This window comes from Chiloscyllium plagiosum, unplaced genomic scaffold (assembly GCF_037043375.1).
Source record: "Chiloscyllium plagiosum isolate Xiang-an unplaced genomic scaffold, Cpla_swu_hap1 HiC_scaffold_8, whole genome shotgun sequence".
NCBI classification, from domain to species: domain Eukaryota; kingdom Metazoa; phylum Chordata; class Chondrichthyes; order Orectolobiformes; family Hemiscylliidae; genus Chiloscyllium; species Chiloscyllium plagiosum.
Genome location: NW_028270146.1, coordinates 316,195 through 326,964, shown reverse-complemented (window position 1 = coordinate 326,964; position 10,770 = coordinate 316,195). Strand labels below are relative to the sequence as shown.

General features: G+C 44.8%; 1 pseudogene; it reads left to right on the top strand.

Annotated features, from left to right (window-relative positions):
- The first annotated feature begins 2,403 nt into the window (after nucleotides 1-2,403).
- LOC148149327 (U2 spliceosomal RNA) lies at nucleotides 2,404-2,616 on the top strand (annotated as a pseudogene).
- Nucleotides 2,617-10,770: the final 8,154 nt, after the last annotated feature.

The window sequence follows — 10,770 nt, the reverse complement described above, 5'->3', positions numbered from 1 at the left end:
TCTTCTTTGCAATGAGAACAGATCCAAGTCCCTCAGCCTTTCCTCATAAGACCTTCCCTCCAGACCAGGCAACATCCTGGTAAATCTCCTCTGCATCTTTTCCAATGCTTCCAAATCCTTCCTGTAGTGGGGTAACCAGAACTGTACACAATACTCCAAGTGAGGCCCCACTAGTGTTTTGTACAGTGCAGCATGACATCATGGGCCCGGAATGCAATCCCTCGACCAATAAAACCAATAAAGGGGCACCGTATGCCGCCTTAAAGATACTAGGTAAAAACAATGACTGCAGATGCTGGAAACCAGATTCTGGATCAATGGTGCTGGAAGAGCACAGCAGTTCAGGCAGCATCCGAGGAGCTTCAGCAAAATCGACGTTTCGGGCAAATGCCCTTCATCAGGAATAAAGCCTTAAAGATACTATCAACCTGGGCGGCAACTTTCAGGGATCTTTGTACATGGACACCGAGATCTCGCTGCTCATCTACACTATCAAGAATCTTTCCATTTACCCAGTATTCTGCCTTCCTGTTTTTCTTCCCAAAGTGAATCACTCCACATTTCTGCATTGAACTCCATTTACCACCTCTCAGCCCAATTCTGCAGTTTATCCGAGTGCCTCTGCAACATTCTTCTGCACTGTCCATTACTCCACTGACTTTAGTGTCATCTGCAAACTTATTAACCTATCCACCTATGCCTGCCTCCAAAGCATTTATCATTGGATAAATCCCATCCGTCCCAAGGGACTATCTTCCTTGGGAACTGGGCTGATCAATAATTTCTCAGCTATTACAAGGGGGCATAGCTTTAAATTAAGGTGGGGTAGGTATAGGACTGATGTTAGGGGTAGGTTCTTTACTCAGCGAGTCGTGAGTTCATGGAATGCCCTGCCAGTAGCAGTGGTGGACTCTCCCTCATTATGGGCATTTAAGCGGGCATTGGATAGGCATATGGAGGATAGTGGGCTAGTGTAGGTTAGGTGGGCTTGGATCGGCGCAACATCGAGGGCCGAAGGGCCTGTACTGCGCTGTATTCTTCTATGTTCTATGTTCTATGTTCTCCCTTGACTAACAGCACATTCCTGAACATTATGGGCAATTTAGCATAACCAGTTCACCTAACCTGCGCATCTTTGGATTGTGGGAGGAAACTGGAGCACCCGGAGGAAACCCAGCAGACATGGGTCCCTGGTGCTGTGAGGCAGCAGTGCTAACCACGGAGCCACTGTACCACCCCAAATGGCACCTATCCTCCCCCTAATGGCCACCTTTGTGTGTGTCTGCATCAAGCTGTGTGCAGACCTTTGGTTCACAAACACTAAATGTCACAAGGTACTGAAGTTCCTTTCACCCTGGTGCAGAGCTGGTACTGTGGTTATCGCTGCTGTCTGACAACACCAGGGACCTGTGTTTGATTCCAGCCTTGGTTGACTGGCTGTGTAGAGTTTCCCCTGTGTCTGTGTGGGCTCCACACAGTAAAAAGATGTGCAGATTAGGTGGATTGGCTGTCCAGGGATGCGAAGGCTATGTGGATTAGCCATGGTTAACAGCTGGGATACGGAGATAATGTGGGGCACTAGGTTTGGATGGGATGCCCTTTGAGGGGTTAGTGCAGAATTAACTGGCTGAGAGGCCTCTACCCGCACTGTAAAGAATTTATGTTGTGAAGGATAAGTCTGATCTTGTTTCTGCAGAACACTCCAAGTCGTTGGACAATTTGTATCAGCTGTTTCTCCAGCGAAGGCTTTTAAGAAAAACAGTCTTGAACACAAGTCCATCAGGCAGGGGTCAGCATGTAACATCTTGAGAGGGTTGATCCTGTGGATAGTTTTCTGAGCAGACAGTTAAAAATCATAGCAGTTCAGGCAGCATCCAAGGAGCTTTGAAATCGACGTTTCGGGCAAAAGCCCTTCAGCAGGAAGCTCCTTGGATGCTGCCTGAACTGCTGTGCTCTTCCAGCACCACTAATCCAGAATCTGGTTTCCAGCATCTGCAGTTATTGTTTTTACCTAGTTAAAAAATCATTTAGCAGAACACCTATGCACTGCCTGGCAAACCATCGACTTGCTTTGTGGTCTATCTGAAACTTGTTGGTTTTCCAGTGATAAGGAGCTGACCTTGACCGAGTGTTGCAGACTGGTGCTTTCCAAAGTTCAAAACAACATCAAGAGGGACAAACTGAAGCTTGGGACAAGGGCAGCTACTGACAAGATGCAGTGGGGAAAAACCGCCGTCTAAGGGCTTTATGAGGGTCTGTTCAGTTAGCAGACTCTTGTTGCATTGAAATGAACATAAATTGTTTCCTGTATGAGTCGGAAATACCTTTGTTTTTGCAACAGCACGGATGCTTTGAGGAATGCATCATTTGTTTTTCTCTGCAAAGAACGTGCAGAACAAATTTAGAACCTCTGTATGTACTTAGAAATGATTTTATGAACAAAGTGGATTTTTGAGATAAAAGAATTCCATTATCAGTTTAATATCTGATAGGTCCCTTATCTGGGGACCATCTATTAAATTGATTTTTGGAGCAGGGAGATGGAATAGGGGCTTGCTCCGTCCATTCCACGCATCGACCTGGTATTGCAGTACCTCCGGGAACGGTGCACCCCTCATCTATAAATCTCAGAACATGTATATGGCTCAGGTTTTTGGTGCTTTGCCTGCGCGTGTGAACCACACTTTCTTTTTAAAGTTTGTAAGCTGCTTCATTTCTCTTTGCGTCGGTCTGCAACTCAAACCCCAAATTTTGCTCAAAACATACCTACCACGTGCGCACACAAAACCACAAATCGCTGGAGAAACTCAGCAGATCTGGCAGCATCTGCACAAACAAAGCAGTGTTTCAAACCCAGTGACGGTTATTCAGAATCCAGCTTGGTGCTGGTGCAAGTCTATCCGTCTCCCCACCCCCTCCCCCAAGGACATTATGCTAACAACTTGTTAATATTTTGAAACAAAGCCAAGTCGGGGGGAGGTTTATTCAGTTGTTTGGCGTGGTGCTCTATTGGATGTTTCCATTGTCAGCCTTTGTGTCAAGGTTAGAGTGGCGCTGGAAAAGAACAGTAGGTCAGGCAGCCTCCGAGGAGCAGGAAAACTAACGTTTCGGGCATAAACCCTAAAGTGACCTCCAATGATGAAGATTTTACACCCTGGGGTGCTGTGCTTTTCCAGCATCACACTCTCGACTGTGACCTCCGACCTGCTGTTTCAGAGTAAATGCTCTGAGGGATCGGATCAGACTATGGGGCGCCGGATCTCAGTGTCATCCTGGCAGCTGTTAGTGTTGGTGTCTGCTGGGCTTCACCAGGCACAGCTCTCTCTGGATTAACCTCTGGACCCTGTGTGAGCCACAATGATGGATCCACTCGATGGAGCATCAGCCTCCGAATGGTCCTGTCTCCTGGGCCTACACTCCTGGAATCACGGGTTCTTCTGTTCAGGTAAAAACCTCCTGTTGTGTTTGCAGAAAGATCTTAAACAGGTACTGTCGAAATTCAGAAAGGGATGCAATAATAATCTTACAATAATTAATTAATTATTTACAGCATATTAATATTCCTTTCTTTCTAACTTGTCCAGGATCCTGGAGTTTTAAGCTCAATTAAACAGTTGCATTGCGTTAACAACGGGTCTGAGACTTTATTATCAACCACGACCCTGAGAGGCTGGATTCACCCAGGTAAGAACGCAGGTTCCCAGCCCTCGGGGACATCAGTGAATCAAACGGGACTTCAGGGTGGGATTTGAAGGTATTAACCCAAGAGCACCTAGTCTGTTGAACACTTCTGTTTGTTTCCTTTTCCTGATCCAGTTTAAAATCATGTGACCACTCTGTTTGATTCCGTAAGTTTGGAGATTTCTGATGTTCAAATTGTCAGTCATTATGAAATCCATAAAAGTATAAAAGCAAATTACTGCGGATGCTGGAATCTGGAATTATGAAATCCATGTTCACTCATCAACTACACTAACCTGATGTACTCTCCCTCCTTATCATTGAAAATTTAAACAAAATCAATTTGTTTTTCATCATGAGATGAAGGCACAAGCCAGCATTTATTTCCCATTCCTAATTGCCCAGAGGCAGTTAAAAGCCAAGCATCTTGTTGTGGGTCTGGAGTCACATGTAGACCAGGCCAGGTCAGGATGGCAGTTGCCTCCCCTGAAGGACATTAGTGAATAAAATATGTTTTTTCCAACAATGGATTCATGATCATTGACAGACTCTTACTTGTAGATTTTCTCTTAATTCTGCATTTTGGGAAAACAAATCTTAGCAGGACTTATACACTTAATGGTAAGGTCCTAGGGAGTGTTGCTCAACAAAGAGACCTTGGCGTGCAGGTTCATAGCTCCTTGAAAGTGGAGTCGCAGTTAGATAGAATAGTGAAGAAAGCGTTTGGTATGCTTTCCTTTATTGGTCAGAGTATTGGTATAGGAGTTGGGAGGTCATGTTGCGGCTGTACAGGACATTGGTTAGGCCACTGTTGGAATATTGCATGCAATTTTGGTCTCCTTCGTATCAGAAAAATGTTGTGAAACTTGAAAGGGTTCAGAAAAGATTTACAAGGATGCTGCCAGGGTTGGAGGATTTGAGCTACAAGGAGAAATTGAATAGGCTAGGTATGTTTTCCCTGGAGCGTCGGAGGCTGAGGGGTGATCTTATAGAGGTTTATAAAATCATGAGGGGCATGAGGGATAAATTCATCAAGTCTTTTCCCTGGGGTCGGGGAGTCCAGAACTAGAGAGCATAGGTTTAGGGTGAGAGGGTGAGAGGTTAGCAGCTTCCAGGGTTTAAATGGTTTAGTAGGGTCAGAGGTAGGGGTAAAAGAGGGGGAGGTGTGGCATTACTTGTCAAAGATAGTATTACAGCGTTTGACAGTGTGTTGGCTGGTGGAAGCACTTTGTGTCATTTGGCTGCAGGCTGTAGGTCACTCTCTCCAGGACCAGGTAAGGGTCAAGATTCTGGGGGAAGCTATAAATGAGGATTTAATGGGCTGATTTATATGTGGGTATGCCAGATGTGCAATTAATTAGATGAATACTCATCAGTAAACAATGTGAGTTATTGCTGTGATTTATTATGATTCAATGCTTATTTTTTCAGAGCACAGAACTTCTCTGTTAGTACCTAGAAATTCTCAAAGCTCTGGCAGACAGGAGACAGTTCAGTGACAGCTGGAAAACAGTGTATGGTATTTACTAGGATTTGGAAAACACCAACGTGGTCCGTGCCCAGCTCCACTGTGGAGTCACAGTGCCTGTGTCAAGGCAGGAGTGTGTTCATGGGGACTGGGGTCTCAGAATGGACGGACAATGCGACACTTCTGTAAGACTGCCCTCGATCTTCAGCCACTCGCCAAAATTGCACCAAACTCAACAATGTTGGTCTGACATAATCTGGTGAGTACAGAATTACTGAAAAATAGACACATTTCACTTTAGTATTTGTAAAAGTAACGGTGTTGACATTTGCATGCGTCAGTCTAACAGTGTCAAATCTAAACTTGTCAGAGAGTCACAATGTTCTCCCGCACAGAGAAGAGGTCTCTTTGGCGATAGTGACTACAGTTCAGTTACGTTCACAATAGCAATGGGCACGATAGGTATATACTGCAGGGAAGGAGGTATAATTGGAGGAAAGGCAATTATGACGTGATTCAGCAAGATTTAGGATGCATCGGATGGGGAAGGAAACTGCAGGGGCTGGACACACTTGAAATGTGGAGCTTATTCAAGGAACAGCTACTGTGGGTCCTTGATACGTATATACCTATCGGGCAGGGAGGTAGTTGTCGAGAGAGAGAACCATGGTTTACTAAAGAAGTTGTAGCTCTTGTCAAGAGGAAGAAGAAGGCTTATGTGATGATGAGGTGTGAAGGCTCAGTTTCGGGGATTGGGAGTCATAAGTTAGACAGAAAAGATCAAAGGATAGGGTTAGAGGAGCCAGGAGGGGTCATGAGAAGCTGTTCGCGGATCAGTTCAAAGAAAATCCTATGGCTTTCCATAGTATATCAGGAAGAAAAGAATGACTGGACTAAGATTAGGGCCCATCAAAGATAGTAGTGGGAAGTTGTGTGTGGAATCTGAGGACACAGGGAAGCGCTTTTTGTCAGTATTCACAATGGAAAAGGGCAACAGTTTGGATCAGAAATTGGCGAACTGAAAGAAATCAGAGGGTGGTGGCTGATGTGAAATGTTCGTCCTGGAGGTCAATTACCAGTGGTGTGCCACAAGGATCTGTTTTGGGGCCACTGCTGTTCGTCATTTTTATAAATGATCCGGATGTGGGTGGAGAACGATGGGTTAGTAAATTTGTGGATGACACAAAGGTAGGCAGAATTGTGGATAGTGCCGAAGGATGTTGTGGGTTACAGAGGGACATCGATAAGCTGCAGAGCTGGGCTGAGAGGTGGCAAATGGAGTTTAATGTGGAAGGTTCACTTCAGAAGAAGCAACAGGAATGAAGAGTACTGGGCTATTGGTAAAAATGTTGAAAGTGTCGATGAACAGAGAGAACTCAGTGTCCAGGTGTGTAAATCCCTTAAAGTTGTGACCCAGTTTGATAGGGTTGTTAAGAAGGCATATGGTGTGTTGGCGTTTATTGGTAGGGGGATTGCGTTTTGGAGCCACGAGGTCATGCATCAGCTGTACAAGACACTGATAAGGGTTTGGACGAGGTTTCAGAGAAGATTTACTAGGATGTTGCCTCATATGGAAGGAAGGTCTTACAAGGAAAGGTTGAGGGAACTGAGGCTGTTTTTGTTAGAGAGAAGAAAGTTGAGAGGTGACTTAATTGAGACATAGAAGATAATCAGCGGGTTAGATAGGGTGGACAGTGAGAGCCTTTTTCCTCAGATGGTGAATGCTAACACGAGGGGACATAGCTTTAAATTGAGGGGTGATAAGAATAATAGGGTAGTTTAGGGTGTAGATTTGCTCACTAAGCTGTAGGTTTGATATCCAGGCGTTTCATTACCTGGCTAGGTAACATCATCAGTGGCGACCTCCAAGTGAAGCGAAGCTGTTGTCTCCTGCTTTCTATTTGTATCTTTCTCCTGGATGGGGTTCCTGGGGTTTGTGGTGATGTCATTTCCTGTTTGTTTTCTGAGGGGTTGATAGATGGCATCTAGATCTATGTGTTTGTTTATGGCGTTGTGGTTGGAGTGCCAGGCCTCTAGGAATTCTCTGGCATGTCTTTGCTTCGCCTGTCGCAGGATAGATGTGTTGTCCCAGTCGAAATGGTGGTTTTTTTCATCCTCGTAGGGCTACGAGGGAGAGAGGGTCGTGTCTTTTTGTGGCTAGCTGGTGTTCGTGTATCCTGGTGGCTAACTTTCTTCCTGTTTGTCCTACGTGGTGTTTGTGGCAGTCCTTGCATGGAATTTTGTAGAGTAGGGTAGTTATGGTAGGGGATTTTAACTTTCCAAACATCGACTGGGACTGCGATAGTGTTAAAGGTTTAGATGGAGAGGAATTTCTCAAATGTGTACGAGACAATTTTCTGATTCAGTATGTGGATGTACTTACTAGGGAAGGTGACAACCTCTTGGGAAATAAGCAGGGCAGGTGACTGGGGAGCACTTTGGGGCCAGTGACCATAATTCTATTCGTTTTAAAATAGTGATGGAAAGGATAGACCAGATCTAAAAGTTGAAGTTCTAAATTGGAGAAAGGCCAATTTTCATGGTATTAGACAACAACTTTCAAAAGCTGATTGGAGGCAGATGTTCACAGGTAAAGGGACGGCTGGAAAATGGGAAGCCTTCAGAAATGAGATAACAAGAATCCAGAGAAAGGATATTCCTCTCAAGGTGAAAGGGAAGGCTGGTAACTATAGGGAATGCTGGATGACTAAAGAAATTGAGGGTTTGGTTAAGAAAAAGAAGGAAGCATATGTCAGGATAGGTCGAGTGAGTCCTTAAAAGAGTATAAAGGAAGTAGGAGTATACTTAAGAGGGAAATCAGGAGGGCAAAAAGGGGACATGAGATAGCTTTGGCAAATAGAATTAAGGAGAATCCAAAGAGTTTTTACAAATATATTAAGGACAAAAGGGTAACTAGGGAGATCAGCAATGCGGCCTTTGTGTGGAGCCACAGAAAATGGGGGAGATACTAAATGGATATTTTGCATCAGTATTTACTGTGGAAAAGGATATGGAAGATGTAGACTGTAGGGAAATAGATGGTGACATCTTGCAAAACGTCCAGATTACAAAGGAGGAAGTGCTGGATGTCTTGAAACGGTTAAAAGTGGATAAACCCCCAGGACCTGATCAGGTGTACCCAAGAACTCTGTGGGAAGCTAGAGAAGTGATTGCTGGGCCTCTTGCTGAGATATTTGTATCAGCGATAGTCACAGGTGAGGTGCTGGAAGACTGGAGGTTGGCAAACATGGTGCCACTGTTTAAGAAGGGCAGTGAAGACAAGCCAGGGAACTATAGACCAGTGAGCCTGACCTCGGTGGTGGGCAAGTTGTTGTTGGGAATCCTGAGGGACAGGATGTACATGTATTGAGGGCAGAGCAGTAGATGTGATCTATATGGACTCCAGTAAGGCGTTCGACAAGGTTCCCAATGGGAGAATGATTAACAAGGTTAGATCTCATGGAATACAGGGAGAACTAGCCATTTGGATACAGAACTGGCTCAAAGGTAGAAGTCAGAGGATGGTGGTGGAGGGTTGTTTTTCAGACTGGAGGCCTGTGAGCAGTGGAGTGCCACAAGGATCGGTGCTGGGCCCTCTACTTTTTGTCATTTACATAAATGATTTGGATGCAAGCATAAGAGGTACAGTTAGTAAGTTTGCAGATGACACCAAAATTGGAGGTGTAGTGGACAGCGAAGAGGGTTATCTTAGATTACAACAGGATCTGGACCAGATGGGCCAATGGGCTGAGAAGTGGCAGATGAAGTTTAATTCAGATAAATGTGAGGTGCTGCATTTTGGGAAAGTGAATGCTAGCAGGACTTATACACTTAATGGTAAGGTCCTAGGGTGTGTTGCTGAACAAAGAGACCTTAGAGTGCAGATTCATTTCTCCTTGAAAGTGGAGTCGCAGGTAGATAGGATAGTGAAGAAGGCGTTTGGTATGCTTTCCTTTATTGGTCAGAGTACTGAGTATAGGAGTTGGGAGCTCATGTTGTGGCTGTACAGGACATTGGTCAGGCCACTGTTGGAATATTGCGTGCAATTCTGGTCTCCTTCCTATCGGAAAGATGTTGTAAAACTTGAAAGGGTTCAGAAAAGATTTACAAGAATGTTGCCAGGGTTGGAGGATTTGAGCTGCAGGGAAAGGCTGAACAGGCTGGGGCTGTTTTCTCTGGAGGCTGAGGAGTGACCTTATAGAGGTTTACAAAATTATGAGGGGCATGGATAGGATAAATAGACAAAGTACTTTCCCTGGGGTCGGGGAGTCCAGAACGAGAGGGCATAGATTTAGGGTGAGAGGGAAAAGATATAAAAGAGACCTAAGGGGCAACTTTTTCACGCAGAGGGTGGTGCGTGTATAGAATGAGCTGCCAGAGGATGTGATGGAGGCTGGTACAATTGCAACATTTAAGAGGCATTTGGATGTGTATATGAATAGGAAGGATTTGGAGAGATATGGGCCAGGTGCTGGCAGGTGGGACTAGATTGGGTTGTGATATCTGGTTGCATGGACGGGTTGGACCGAATGGTCTGTTTCCATGCTGTACATCTCTATGATTCTTTGACTCTAGTAATTTCTTTACTCAGAGAGTAGTAAGGGTGTAGACCGGCCTGCCTGCAACAGTAGTAGACTCAGTGACGTTAAGGGCATTTAGATGAGTATTGCACATATATATGGATAGTAATGGAACGGTATAGGTAAGGTGGGCATCAGATTAATTTCACAGGACGGTGCAACATTGAGGACTGAAGGACCTGTACTGTGCTGCAAAGTTCTGAGTTCTATGTTCTATGTATGTCTCTTCAGCCCATTGAGTCTGTGCTCTTGAAAAGAAAACACCTAACTATTCTAATCTCATTTTCCAGCACTTGGCCCATTGCCTCATTTGGCTTGGCAATGCAAGTGTACATCTAGATAATTCTGAAAAATTATACGGGTTTCTGTCTGTACCATCCTGCTAGGTAGTGAGTCCCTGATTCCTACTGCAATCTGAGTGAAAAATATTCCTCACATTCCCACTAAACATACTGCCCCTTACCTAAGGCCACTTTTGGAATATTGTGCACAATTCAGTTCTCCCTCCTATCGGAAAGATGTTATGAAATTTGAAAGGGTTCAGAAAAGATTTACAAGGATATTGCCGGAGTTGGAGGATTTGAGCTATAGGGAGAGGCTGAATAGGCTGGGGCTGTTTTCTCTGGAGCGTCGGAGGCTGAAGGGTGACCTTATAGAGGTTTATAAAATCATGAGGGGCATGGATAGGGTAAATAGATAAAAGTATTTTCCCTGGGGATGGGGGAGTCCAGAACTAGAGGGCATAGGTTTAGGGTGAGAGGTGAAAGATATAAAAGGGACCTAAGGAGCAACGTTTTCATGCAGAGGGTGGTGCATGTGTGGAATGAGCTGCCAGAGTAAGTACTGGAGGCTGGTACAATTACAGCATGTAAAAGGCATCTGGATGGGTATATGAATAGGAAGGGTTCAGAGGAATATGGGCCCAGTTCTGTCAAATGGGACTTGATTAATTTAGGATATCTGGTCAGCGTGGGCGAGTTGGACCGAAAGGTTACTGCTTTTAGTCATTTTTATAAATAACCTGGATGAGTGAGTAGAAGG